Below are 14,423 nucleotides of genomic sequence, written 5' to 3'. Positions count from 1 at the left end.
GCAATTACTAGTTTGATTTTATAGATGGGGAAACTGAGGTTCAGAGAGGGAGAATGCTTTGACTAAGGTTGTATGGCTTGTGAGTGGTGAGACAGTGTTGGACCTCAGGCTGTTGGGCCTGAGAGTCCCTGAGCACCATCCACACTCTCACCTGCCTGTCCCCTGCCTCTGCTGGGAGGTCCTCTGTGCCATACTGTGTTGGGCCATGCTGGACCCTTCAAGTGAGCCCTGGTTCCACGAAGAATGCTGACCAAAAGGGCTTTGACCCAGCCCCTTCCGGCCTCCACCTCTCCACGTCCTTGTGGACCACAAGGTGAGGTCCCATCTGCCCATCCAGCCTCACTGCCCACCACACATCTGCCCCCTCCCAGGCACAGCCAATGGTCACCCCTACTAGGTGACAGGCCCCAAACACGGCAGTGCTTTCCATCCTGTAAGGTGTAGCTTTGGCTGTCTCCATCACTCAGAATGCCCTCCCCTTCTTCCCAAAGGCTGAAATCCTAGGTGTCTCCAGTGACAGACCTGGGAGCTGGGTCTGTCCTCAAAACCAGGCCATGCAGGGAGGAACTGGGGTGATCTAGTTTGGACAGACAGAAAGCAGAGGATGGAAGGGGCAGGAGGAGGGAGGTGAGGGCAGGAGAGAGAAGAGGGGGTAAAAGGGCAGAGCCAGGCTGTGCACAGTTGTGTAAGTGTGTGTGCCTAAGGCTACCACATGACCAGAGCCAGGTGTCCTGCCAGGGGTGAAGAAAGTTCACCAGCTTTGTGCTCTCAGAGCAGACATTCCAGAACAATTTTGCAAAGGAGGGATGCTTAAGCCCCTGGTGAGCAGCCAGCGTCAGTGAACCATTCACGGCTGAGCTGAGATCCTCCCTCCCACCCTAGCCGGCATTAAGTCCTCGTTTTGGAGCTGCAAGACAGGCCCTGTGGCAGAAAGGAAAAAGGAGACTTTGTCGGCATGCTTTCATTTTCATTTCTGGTGTCATTACAGGGATGAAACATTCTCAGAGAATTTACCAGTGTTTATGCTGTGGTCACATCTGATGCTCAAAGTGACCCTGGGTGGTGGGACTCCTACCCCCGTTTTACAGACTGAAGCTCAGAGAGGGAAATTGGTTGTCCAAGGCCACACAGTGAGAGAGAGGCAGAGCTGTGACACACAGTTAGTTTTTGTGCTGTTGGCATGTGTGGGAGTGGCCCCAGTAAATAAAACTTAAAGTTAACAACTTAGCTGAAGCTCACAATGGGCAAGATAGGGTTCTTATCTTAACTCATTTAATCCTCACAATTCTATGTGGAAGACACTACTGTTATCCCCATTTTACAGAGAGGGAAACTGAGGCATGGAGATATTCAGCAACTTTCTCTGTTCACAGAGCTAGTAAGTGCTGGAGCCGACACTCGAATCCAGGCCCTCTGGTTTCACAGCCTGTGCTCTGAATTGCTTCACTGACATAGAGGCTCAGGGAGAAGGTAATTTAGTGAAGATGAGGTCAGCGGGAGGGGCTCTAATCCAGTATGACCATTGCCTGATAAGGAGAAGAAATCTGGACGCAGACACACACAGAGGGAGAATGCCCTGTGAGCATGGAGATGGTCATCTATAGCCAAGGACAGAGGCCTCCAGAAGCCAGCCCTGCTGACACCTCCATCTCCGACTTCCAGCCTCTGGAACTGCGAAGAAATATGTGTCTGGTGTTTAAGCCACTCAGTCTCTGGTACTTTGTTATGGCAGCCCTAGCAAACTAATACACTCGTGCAACATCGAGCCAGTGACTTAACTCTCTGTGCGTCACATAGTAGACTCAATAACACCCTACGAAGCATGGGCACATAGTAGGCCCTCAGCAAATGCTGGCTTTGCCTCCCCTCCAGGCCTGGGAACAGCGGCTGGCTATCTCAGGGGAGGGGAGTGGCAATATTACTGAGTCATCCTGCCTCAGCATGGAGCCAGGACACCTGACCCTGGATCCGGCCCTCCTCTTTCCCCAGATGGGCAATCTTGCCCTCAGCCCCACCCCTGTCCTTGGAGGTGAGCAGAGTTCATAGCTTTCTGTGTGCCAGGCTGTGAGGTGAGCAGAGTTCATGGCTGCTTTGCCTCTGCTCTTGCTCAGCAGCACACCTGCCGTGAGTGACTGACCAACTTGGCCAGGCACAGAGGGCAGGAGGGGAGAGGCCTCGGGGTGCAGGGGGTGACAGGTGCGTTGGGGCATTTTCCACAGTGCGTGCATGCTGCATTTTATCTGATGCTCACAGCTACCCTCAGAGAGAGCCTGAGGCCCAGAGGAGTTGAGGGACTCCCATTCAGTTCACCTGTGCTGGGCTTAGGTCCTTGGTGTCCAGGCTCTAGCCATGGCTGGACCACTTGCTTGCCCTCTAAGGCTTTGGGAGGCTATGGGGGGTGGCGGGAGGCCCATGGGCCCAGCAGTCACCTGACCTGGGCTCACATCTCAGCCGGGCCAGGGACCAACAGTGTGATCCTGGGTCCTCCTTCGACGGGAGGTTAATCATGCCCACCTCGCCAGGCTGTTGGGAGGCTCAGTGAGAGGCGGAGGCCGTCTCCACCCCTGGAACTCTCAAGAGAGTTCTTGTGACTTTCACAAGTAACTGCTAAGTTGCTGTTGCTGAATCAAATTCCTGGAGAGCCAGGAAGTATGTCTGTGGGTGGGAGAGACGTCTGGCACTTCCAGGGGGGCCCCAAGGCTTCCTTCCCACATGCCTGCCTCCCCCAGCGCCTGGCAGCCCTTAAGAGGGAAGGTAACAGAGGGGCCCAGAGGGTCTGGAACTTACCATGCCCCTGCTTCCTGCCCACTGTACCTGTCTGCACCCCTGGTTTCCCTGTCTGCAGTTCTGAGTTCAGTAAACATGGTTTTACTTTCTTTATAGCACCTGTCACCACCCGGACTTCTCTGGATTATTGATTGTATTATCACTATTGTCTGCTTCCTCATCCCCTCCTAGAGTGGCAGTCATGGAGCAGAGACTTTGTTCACTGCTTTGTGTTGTTGACTGCTGTGGCTCCTGCACCTAGAGCAGTGCCTGGCACACAGCAGGAGTTCAGTCAGTATTTGTGGCAGGAAGAAAGGAAGGAAGGGAGAGAGGGAGGGAGAAAGGGTGGAAATTGTGGGTCCTCTGTGGTCAGCCCTTTGCTGCAATTGGGGATGTTGCCTTGGGTTAGAGCCCAACCCTGCTGATAGAGGCTTCCCCTCCGGTGCCAGAGGCAGACACAGACACAGACAGTGACTGCGGGTGTGACCTGCACTGCAACAGAGGGAAGGAGGCACTCTGGCTGGGGAAGCCAGGGCGGATGGCATCTGATCTGCTTCAGTGAGTAGGCTGGGCTGGCCCGGGGCAGGGGAGTTGGGTGGGGGGCTGGGAAGCCTCAGAGGAGCATCAGCTGAGAAGTACAAGGCAAGGAAGAGTCAGGGGGACATGGGAGGGGCAGCATTCCAGGCAGAGAGAGCCGAGTGTGCAAAGGCAGGAAGGCGGGAAGGCCGTGTGGAGTTAGAGGCATCTGCTGCTGTCACTGAGTGCAGTGACTGGGAAGGTAGAGGCTGGTGGTGGGAGGGTCCCCTGAGAGAACGGTAGGGATCTCACGGAACGCAGCAAATCCAGGCTGTTTCTCTCCCCGTGCTCAAAGGCTCCCGACTGTGGAGAGCTAAGGCTGCCAGGAGCTGCCTGCGTTTGCCAAGTGGTTGCAGATGTTTCCTTCCTACTGCTCTGACTTTGCCAGGTGAGCACATTCTCCTGTCTGAGCTGGTATCTCTGTCTCTCTCTGTTTCTGTCCCTCTCCTGAGAGAGTCTAGCCTTGGGGTCCAGGCCTGGCCTGGCCAGGGTGGCCGTGGGATATTGGAGCAGCCACCACTCCCCTTTCTGAGCCCAGGTTCCTCTTCAGATGCACAGTGGGCTGGTCGTCAGCGCCTGGAAGTCCTCTCCTCCAGGACCTGGTGTTTTCACGGACGAAACAGGCTTCAGAGCTAATGCGTGCTTTGGTATCTTTTCCAGCCAGAAGACACTGCTCAATGGCCTCAGGAAGGGCCCAGGAAGGATTCATTCCAGCCTTGCTGGGGGTGGGATCAGGCTTCTGGTCCTACTCCAGCCAGGCGGCCATGGGGGAACCCTGAAGCCAGACACATAGATTCTGGTCTCTCACACACTCTCTTGGTGACCTCAGCAAGTTTCTACCTCTCCCCAGACCTCAGTCTTCCCTTTTATAAGATGGTTATAATAGCACTAGTCCTGTCTCTGCAGAGACAGGAGCCCTGCTCCTCGTCCCAGATCTGGCATGGGCTCACCTTAGGCAAGTCTGTTCCCTTTTGGGGCCTGTCTCCCCATGTATATGTTGAAGGGTTGGACTTGAGGGCCTGTGAGAGGCCTTCCAACTTAGACTTTCTCCCCAGGCGCATAAATTCAGTGAATCTACGTGACTCTCAGTGATGGCATCATTGCCTAATATCCACCCAGCTTCTGCTTGAAAACTTCCAGAGAACTCCCCACATCTCCACGGCTTCCTTCTACCTTCAGGGAGCAGGAAGTTCTCCTTCACAGTGTACCTTTCTTCCTACATCACCCAACCGCTGGGGTTAGTTCTGCCACCACAGAACTCCATACAATTCAATAGACCTTAGGTACTGGGCGCCCTGGCCAGGCCTTATGCTAGACTCCGGGATCATGGAGGAACCAGTGTTGTCCAGCAAGGGCTGGACAGGCATAAAGTCCAGTAGCTCTGTCTGACTCCAGACTCAATAATAATCCCAGCTGCCACCGATAGCCCCTTCTGGGCGCCCAGCCCTGCTGCCTCATCAAATACCAGCAATATCTACTTCACTGAATCCCCACAGCAACCCTGCCAGATAGTAACTCTCATCCCCATGTTGTAGCTGAGAAAACTGAGGCCCACAGCAATTAGATATCTTCCCAAAGGTCACACAGTTGGTATGTGTGGAGCCTGATTAAAACCAATCTGGCTACAAGCCTCTCATTGGGCTCTGCTGCCTCTTGTTTGTGTCTCTGTTCCTGGCATGGCCAGGTTTGGGGGCAGCCTCCTTCCACAGCCTCCTCAGAGCCAGCCTCATTCCACAGCCTGCTCAGAGCCAGCCCCTGGCTTCTTGTGCATTTCCTAAGGCGAGGAAGCCCGGGCAGGAGGGTCCCAGGGAGGATAGAGAGGAGACAGTGGGCCTGAACCCAGGGCTCGTGATCTGTGCCCTCTGGAGGGATTCCAGGTATCACCAGCAGCCTGGGGAGGTACACCCTTGTGTGGGGAGGAGGAACTCTTCCCAGCACCCTCAAATTATCCCTTAAAATTAGCCTTGGCTGCAGTTAGGCTGGCAGTGGGCGAGGCCCTGGTCTGGGAGCCCAGAGTCTAAGCTGTAGCTTCAGTTGACCCCCTGATGGTCAGTGTGACCTTGACCTTGGATGGGGCCCTTCCCTTTTGGGACTTCAAATTCCCTATTTGCAGACATGAAGAGGGGACAAGATCTCCCAGCAACATGCAGTGGCTGGAGCTGAATCAAACCCTGTCTTGGTCGGATCTAGAAGGGCGAATGTGGTTAGAATGTTCTCCCTCACCCCTCCCAGGTCTCTTGGCTGCCCCGGCTGGGCCCACCCCACATCTTCTCAGTGGCATGTCCTTTCATTTAGGAAGGGAGTTTCCTTAGACAGGCAGATAGTGATGGGGTGGGAGGCTTGGAAAGGGATGAGATCAGTGTGGCCCAGCTCCCTGCTGGAGTGGTGAACAGAGAGTGTCCTTGGGTCACACAGATCACTAACCAGCTGTGTGACCTTGAGCAGAGCTCTTAACCTGCTTGAACTTCGGTTTCTGTATCTGTAAAACAGTGATAATAATAGTACCTACTTTTGAAGGTTATTAATAGTGAGGATAAAATAAGGATTAAACGGAAGTGTGTCTAAAACACTTGGCGCAGAGCCTGGTGTGTAGTCAGCACTCAGAAAGTGTGGCCTTGATGACAACAATGATGATGGTGAAGATAGGAATGAGTGGGGAAAGGATGGCGACAACCGTTGTGTTGAACAGTATGAGACGCTGCTCAGCCTTCTCCGACACACTGGGTACTTCCATGCTTCCAGGCTTCACACTTGCCATTTCTTCTCCCTTGCCATCCCCCAAGACTTCTTCCAGCACAAATGCATCCTAAGTAATGGAGTAACCAGGCCCTGTGGATCTGAGCCTGGAGGAGCCTGGGGGCAGGTTAGAACCCAATGGCTGTACTCTGCATGAGATGGGAGCACCAGATTTGGAGGAATTAATAGAAGATTTCCCAGGGGAGGCAGAGCTTAGCTGGAGTCTTGATGAAGGAGTAGGAATTGGCTGGAAGAAGAGAATAGGATTTCTTTTTTTCCATTTAAAGCAGTCCAGGCAGATGAAATAACACGTGCAAAAGCATAGAGGTGTGAAATAGCATTTTGAGCTTGGGAAACTGCAAGAAGCACAATATGGTGCGGGTGGGGAAAGGGAGACAGGAAGGCAGAATGGGGAGGATGTTTGGGGCTGATCATGAAGAGCCTGTGTGCTACACCAGACATTCAAAATGTGTCTTGAAGGTGATGGGGAGTTATTCTTTTCATCATGCAACAAACATTCCTGAGGATCTACTTGACCCAAGACATCTTTGTAGCGGGCACTGTGATGTGCTGCCAATGCCTGTGCCTCCTACCCCCACCCCTCAGCTGCTGAGAGTGCTGATGGCAGGCAGCTTGCAGGTGAGACTCCTCCCACCACCTTCATTGCCTCATCACCTAATGCCATGGTCCCTCCAGGGCCAGCCTGCATCCAGAGACTGGTTCACATGGGGGTATAAAAGCCCAGGCCCCTTGCCCCAACTTGGGACAATTATGTAGAGTCTTTCCAGCTCCACATCTCCCTGAGGGGCTGGCCGAGAACTTTGTGGGGTCTGCATCACAACACAATTTATCCCTCTGGCCAATTCTGCTTCAATCACTCCCTGCCAGATGTTGACCTTGAACGTACTCCCCCAGTAAACCTCCTGCAAGCAAATCTTCATCTCAGAGTCTCCTTCCCCAGGAACTAGACCTCCAACGATCATTACTGAGGGATGTCAATGGTGGCTGACATTTCACTGAGGGCTCAATGACAGACCCCGCTTTTGGAAGGTGATCCTGTCTACAGTGTGAGAATGATGTGGAAGGACACACTGGAGTCCAGAGGCCAGTGGGAAGGTAGTTGTTGTGATTTAGCAGAGAAATGATGAAGGCACCAGGTGGGCGGGGACAGGAAGGAGGGACGGAGCTAGGGGACGTAGAGGAAACAGGACTGCCAGATAGAGACTGGGTAAGGAAGGGGCCTCCCAGGCTTTTCTGCCTGGAGCAGCCAGGCAGAGGTGGAGGCAGTCCCTGGGATGAGTTTAACTGGAGAAACTCAGTTCAATTTGGGAGTCGTGAGAGTGCCATTTGCATGAGGTATGCAGGTAGAAGGGCCAGGAGGTGGGTGAAGAGCCTCCAGGAGATAAATTGGAGCTGGAAGTGTGGATCTGGGGTTAGCCAGCACTTTGTAGTTTACAGAGCATTTACTGGCACCCATGTAGTTCAATATGGGCAGCAACCAATCATAAGGGTTGCCAGAATCTTGAGGACCTTCTGAGGGGCTAGATATTAACCCCTTGGTTGCTGAATCATGGTGGGAAGGTTGGGGGATGCTGGGTTGCATAGCAGGGGCACTTAAGGGGCTCTGAGTCAGGGCTATTTACCAAGCAGTAAGTTAGAATCTGCATGCCAGCTGAGTATCAGCCCTACCAGTTCCTCTTAGAATCCTCACAAGAACCTGTTGAGGCAGATACTATAATCCCTTTCCCAAAAGAGGAAACCAGGGCTCAGTGAAGTAAGTAACTTTCCAGAAACCAGGCAGCTCTTAAACAGCAGAAGTGGAGTGGAACCCAGGTCCGTCTGAGCCTACATCCCATGCCTTTAAATGTTGGAGTGGGAATCAGAATGCAGAATTCTTGGCTCATTTAACCAGGGGCCTTTCCTCTCACTCAATGGCCACTTCCTGTAGTGAATTCCAGAACTTCTGATCATGAGCCAGTTTCTCCTTCCAAGAAACAGGGTTAAGAATGACCAGCCTTGTGGGGTGTGGGTGGAGTGAGACAACCCTACTGGGGGTTTCCAGGCCTGGGGGATCCCCCAGCTCCCAGTTTGAAGCCCAGGCATGTATGGGGAGGTTCTGGGTAGCAGCGGCTTCTCCAGTGGATTCCACCTCCCATGTCAGAAGGAGATCTTGGGCCAGCTATGCCTGCCTCAGCCTGGGTCTGTCACCTCCAACCTTTAGGAAAATGGGCTGCCTTTGAAGCAGTAAGCATCTTGTTACCAAAGTGTTCCTGTGGACCTGGCTATTCATTCATTTGTTCATCCATTCCTTTAACATTGAACAGCTATTTAGAGAGTACCTCCCATGCCCTGTGCCACCTGAGTCCCACCTTACCTGGGTCCTGTTTGACCTGGTTCCAGCCTCACCCGGGCCCGGGCTGGTGGACAAGTTGGGTGCTTAACAGGTAATGCCATCAAAGTGAAACAGACTGGGGAACGTACAGGGGCTGTTCCGTCATCCCTGCGTTACTCCTGTGCCAGCACAGCAATGCTGTCAGGGGCTTTCTGATGAATGGATGAAGGAAGGAAGGGCTGAGATTGGACGAAAGAAAGGGCTCCATGACTGGCATGAGAGAGAACCCTGAAGGGGGCATCAGGGATGGGGCAGCATCTCCAACCCTGGAGAGCACCAGCCTCTGCCCTGCAGGGTGTAACAGCTACTCCACCTGGAGGCAGAGGGCTGGACTCAGAGATGCTGGGGCCTTCCTGGACCTGGAATCTTCTGCTCCATTATGGCTCCAGGTGGCATCTGGATGCCAAAAAGATACTCTGACTCTTTGGTCAGCTGTGACTCAGAACATGCAGAATAACTTCCTTGCGGAACTCTGTTCAGGGAGTCTAGGAGAGTGTTAGCAGGGGGCGGATGGGGAGGGAGAGGCCCATCTGCAGTGCTCTGGTCTCCTGCCCCAGAACCCACTGGAAGTCTTGGGCATGACCTGAAAGTGTGGCACTGTGTCGGGTTTTTGAAAACACAACATGTTTTCCTTTTCTTTTAACTTTTAAACTTCTCTGAGAAGATTATTTTAGAAGCCATTTTCTTACACCTCTCCCATCTCTCGGTCACAGTTTCAGCTTCATGCCAACAGGGCTGTGGTAATTAGGAAAGAGAACAAGTTCCCCGTGGCCATCCATGGAAGAAGTGACTGCGTGAGGAGGGGACGGGGAGGGAGGAGGCGAAGCTTTCGTGAGCACCTTCTGCAGGGAGCCAGGCCTTATGCAGGGTGCTTTGCACATCATCTCTACTTTTTTGCATGAGGACACTGAGAGATAAAGTAATATGCACATAGTCAATAATGATTATGCTAATACGAATAAAATAGATAATTATTAGGTGGATCCATTATTCAAAAAACTGACAATTCCTCATGGTTTGACCTACTACATGTCATTCGGGCCTGCTATGTGCCTACACAATGCAAGATGTTCTCTGTAATTCCCACAAGAACTGTGCAAGGAATGGGTTATTTTGATTTGAAAGCTGAGGAAACTGAGGCTAAGACAGATCAGGTGACTATCCAGTTGCTCCTAGCAAGTCGGTAGTGGGACCAGTCCTTGAACTCAGGTCAGTTTCCAAAGCAGTGCAACAGCTGAAAATCTATGTGCTGAGTTTGCTAATTTGAGCAGCTATTCTTAAGGTTATATTTGTCTTTGGGGGATGGAAGCTGTCATCATGGAGATGCAGGGCCCTGCTTGGGGTCAAGGTGGGATTCAGTGACTTGGTCTTATTAATATAATTATCTTATGATGAAGAAACAAAGCCCCAGTCACATGGGGACAAGTCATAGCCTGGAACTCCCAGGGCTCCTGAGGTGCATGGGGAGGTAGGCAGAGCCATTTTTCAAAAGATCTGATTTCAATCCTGGATCAGCTGTGAGCCCTGCCCACTCTGGGCCTCACCTCCTCAGCTACACAGAGACCGCTGTAACCTCCAGCTCTGAGGTTTGGTGAGTCTGGGCAGAGTCACAGCTGGGAACTCATGTCCTCTACCCCCTGCCCTGTGCCACGTGAGTCCCACCTTACCCGGGTCCAGAGCTTTAGCCAGGCCCCATGGGAATGCCTCTGTGCTTCTATTTTCCTTCAGAACCTTAAAGACGCTTCCTTATTTTCCTGCACGCAGTTACGACCCACTGCCCTTGGCCTGATTTAATGACTGCCCCAAAGCCTGTCTGAGCTTATGACCTCCCAGTGCTCAGACTTGCTGTGAGGTTAATGGTGCTGGTAGCACTGATCTGAGGGGTCCAGGCACGGTGGGGGCAGCTGAGAGCCCACGTGGATATGTGAGGGGATGCGGGCCACCTCTGCAATGTGCTTTCCCCTCCTGACACCTCAGCAAGCCTGAGACACAGGACTGCTCCCTTCTCAATTGGTGCCGCATCTCAGCCCAGATCCTCTAGCCTGGCAGGGAGAGGAGGACATTTGCCTCTTACTTCCATCTCTGGTCATTTTTGTTAGCTCAGTCGGTCAGTGGGCTTTCAAAATGACTTATTAACAAGACTCTACATGTTTGTATCTCAGTTTTTGTGATATGCATGGCCCTCTAAATCTCAAAGCCCAGGCCCCTCATGGATCTGAGCAGGTGGAGATGTGAGCCTTCCACAGATGCCAGAGGGGAGATGCTGGTGCCCAAGCTACCAGTGGGAATGAGGGGCAGCGGGGGATGCCCTTATAGACTGAAGGTGACCTAAGCCAATGCCCTGGCCCTCTGTACCTCTCCCACCTCCAGAACGGAAATGCACTCCAAATAGGAGTGGGGAAAAGCCCTGAATTGTCTGAGGGAAACTTGAACTGACAAGCATCATGCCCACCAGCACCAGAGTTAAGCATTAAGGTGACGCTTCTGCGTCCACAAGCTTGGTTGCATGACGGTGCTCAGCCCTTGCTCCACGCTGAGCCTGTGTCAATTCTCTGCAGTGAGCACCTGCCATTCTGCAGTGATGGGAACGCACATCACAGCAAAGCCCCTTCTGGCTGGAAGCTTCACTCTTCTTTTGGAGTGGGGGCTAAAAACAGACCCCCGTTTGTTCAGGACCATGAAATTTCCCACATAACAGAGCTCTGTATCCCGCGCACCTGCTGCCCCTGCACCCCCAAGCTCACCTGCTAGCAGGTTGAGTTGGGGCATATATTATTGGCTATCAGTATGTGTGACTGTGACCTTGGCTGTGAGTGCAACTGTGAGCAGGGCTTTTGTGTGAAGATGTGTGCATGTGTGTGCCCACACAAGGAACTTCATGACATTAAGTCACGTAAGTCTGAATGAAGACCCAGCAAGTGCTACACGCCTATCAGCCTGAGTCAGGGTGTGTGCTCAAATGAGGATCCCAACAGTTATCCTGTTGGTAGGCCGGTTCAGTGGCTCTGAGCCAAAAGACTCTCAGCCTTGTTTTTGTTTTTTGTCTTTTTTTTTTTTCTTTTGCAGGGTTTGTTGGTGTCTTGGGGTAAGAGGCTCTTCAGGCTGAAAGGTGAGCAGAGGCTGTCAGAAGCTGGGGAGATCTGGATCACCCAAAGCAAACATGAGCCCTTACTCAGATCTCACAGCAAAGACCATCCCTGAATCTGTCCATGCAGAGGCCCAGGTCTCTGGTGAGAAAAGGAGAGGGGAGGATGAAGCATGGAAACTGGAGGGGGAAAGAACAGAACTCAGAGGGGTAGACCACTGACTCTAAGACGCCTGCGCTCAGGCCTTAATGTACAGCTCAGTTAATCTTCACCTTTGCCCTGAGAGGTTAAATTATTATCCCCATTTTACAGGGGAGAAAATAAGCTGGGAGAGAAAGAATGACTTGCCCATGGTTGTGCAGCTAGTAGAAAATTCTACCCTCTTGTGGTGGCACCATTGTTCCCTAATACGAAACAGAGTCCTACTTGGGGGAAGTGGAGAGAAAAGGGGTAGATTTGGGTTTTCCCAAAGGATAAAGCAGGTGGCCACATTATGACTCCAAGATTCTAAGAGTCCTACTTTGGGGAAGTGGAGAGAAAAGGGGTAGATTTGGGTTTTCCCAAAGGATAGAGCAGGTGGCCACATTATGACTCCAAGATTCTAAGAGCCTGGGTGTTGGGGAGGCTGACTTGCTGGCAGAAGCACACAGGCTTTGGAGTCAGTGTCTGCAGCCTTCTGGTTGGGGTAATCTTGAGCAAGTCATTTGCTCAAGTCTCAGTTTTCTCATCTATAAAATAGGGGTAATGATACGCTATTCTATCTTCATCAGATTGTAATGAGAATTAAATGAGATGCTGTGTGGGAAGCATTTAACACAAGGCCTGGTGGAATACTCTGCTGTGGTTGTCATCCCTAGGGTTAGGATGTAGGTCTGTTTGGTACGAGAGAGCCACACTCAGGGAGAGTAAACGGCAAGGTGTCCCCAGGGAGGAAAAGACCTGGACAGTGACTAAAGTTGCTTTGTGTTGGAAACAGTCTGTGGGGAGTTCTGTGTTTTCATTCTTATCCCACAAAGCTACTCCCATTTCTACACTCTCTAATCACCTTTAAGCTTCAGATAAACAACGGAAGAGTAGAGAGAATTGCCTGGCCCTTTTAATCTCCTTGAGTCTCCACCCCACTCTCCTCCTCCGCAATGCACTGGCCATGGGAGGCCTTTGTTAGTTGGAATGGCAGAATGGCTTCCACTGCACCTGGGGGATGGGAGGATGCCGGGGAGGCCCAGCCTCCAGGTGGGCTGACTTCAGTAGCACCAATACCATGCTTCCAGGAGCAGTGCTGAATTCTTAAAGCTCATCCCTCATCTCTTCCCTACTTTGTCCTGTTGCAGTCTGGCACACACACCATCCCCATTGACCATGCCTTCGTTAAGGTCCCTGCAGCTCCCTTATCAAGTCTGGTGGACACATCCTGCTCAGTCTTGACTAACTGGCCCTCTTAGTGCCTCTGGTGCTCTATGCCTGCCTCTGCCTCAGATGCTCCCCTTGGCACCCATGTGATTTGCTTCCTTTCCTCTTGCCGGGTCTTCCCTCTTCTCTAGGCTGCACCTCCTCAGTTGCCTCTGAGGGCTCCCCTGTCTCCATGGTGTCCTCATTATGGCTGTATCCATGGCCTGGCCCTGGTCCTTACCTTCCTCACTCCACACCCTCTCCACCTTCTTCAGCCCAGAGCCTTGCTGCCTAGCTCCGCAGCTCCCCAGCTCCAGACCCACCGCTCTCTAGCCTTAGGACAGCTCCACTGGGATGTCCCTATGCCCTTCACACTCAGCCTGTGCAGAGAGGGACTGCCGAGACCCAGGCCTGCTCCTGCCACCTCCTTGCTCAAAACCCTCCATCTACAAACACTTGAGAAAATGATTTGGCATCACATATTCAAGTTGAACATGCGCACGCTCTCCAACCCAGCAAGTCTACTCCTGGGAATATACCCAACAGGCATGTGTACCAAAGACGTATGCAAGGATATTCAAAGCACTATGCATAATAGCCAAGAACTGGAGACCACCCGATGCCCATCAACAGACAGTGGTGGATTCACACAACGGAGTGCTACAAGCTACGGAGATAGCTGCAATATTGAGAAATCTCACAGACGTCCTGTTGAACAACAGAAAAGACACGACACAGTTCATACTGTACACCTGCATTTATAAAGTTCAAAAAACAGGCAAAACAAACCTGTGGTACCAGAAGACAGGATAGTGGTCAGCCTTGGGGGCACATAGTAACTGGCAGGGACCCGCAGGGGCTTCTTTGTGTTAGATGCCTGACAGATTTTGATCGGGATGTTGGTTCCATGGGTATATTCCTTGTGAAAATTTACCAAGATGCATACTTATGATAGGTGAATTTTTCTGTATATGTATTATGCTTCAATAAAAAGCTAAAATAAAGGAATAAATAAAGTCTTCCATGAGTCTTGATTGCATTCAAGATAAAACCTACAGACTCCCTTCTAGACTGGTAAATGCAAGGCCCTTCGTGACCTGGCCCCTGCCTTGCCACCCTCCTCTCACTCCACCCGCCCCTTCTCCAGCCCTCACAGTAGCATGGTGATTGCCACTCCCTGAAAGCCAGATGCTGTTTTCAGCCTCTGCGCTTTAGCACAGCTGTTCCTTCTGTCTGGAATGCCCTTGCCAGTCTATTCCATCTGGCTATACCCAGAGATCCCTCAGGACTTTCTCAGCTCCCCAGACCATGAGTTACCACCTCAGCTCGCTCCATAGTTGTTGGTTCGAACCTCTGTTCCAGTGTCTGCTTTTCTGCTGGCTATAGTTGTCACCCACCTGTCGTCCAGCCCTATGGTTGTGAATACCATCTTGAAGGGACTGTGTCTTTGTTCTGGTATGTCCAGCAAGAGCTCACGG

The 14,423-nt window shown here is 52.0% G+C and overlaps 1 long non-coding RNA gene across 1 annotated transcript; it reads left to right on the top strand.

The window, feature by feature from the left end:
* Positions 1 to 11,541: 11,541 nt before the first annotated feature.
* Positions 11,542 to 13,965, top strand: LOC134736899 (uncharacterized). The gene is made up of 2 exons (XR_010121362.1): positions 11,542 to 11,700; positions 13,221 to 13,965. It is a non-coding gene; the product is annotated as an uncharacterized lncRNA (long non-coding RNA).
* Positions 13,966 to 14,423: the final 458 nt, after the last annotated feature.

This window comes from Symphalangus syndactylus, chromosome 6 (genome assembly GCF_028878055.3).
Source record: "Symphalangus syndactylus isolate Jambi chromosome 6, NHGRI_mSymSyn1-v2.1_pri, whole genome shotgun sequence".
NCBI classification, from domain to species: domain Eukaryota; kingdom Metazoa; phylum Chordata; class Mammalia; order Primates; family Hylobatidae; genus Symphalangus; species Symphalangus syndactylus.
Note: the sequence above shows the minus strand (reverse complement) of the source record. Positions and strands in the feature narration are given on the sequence as shown.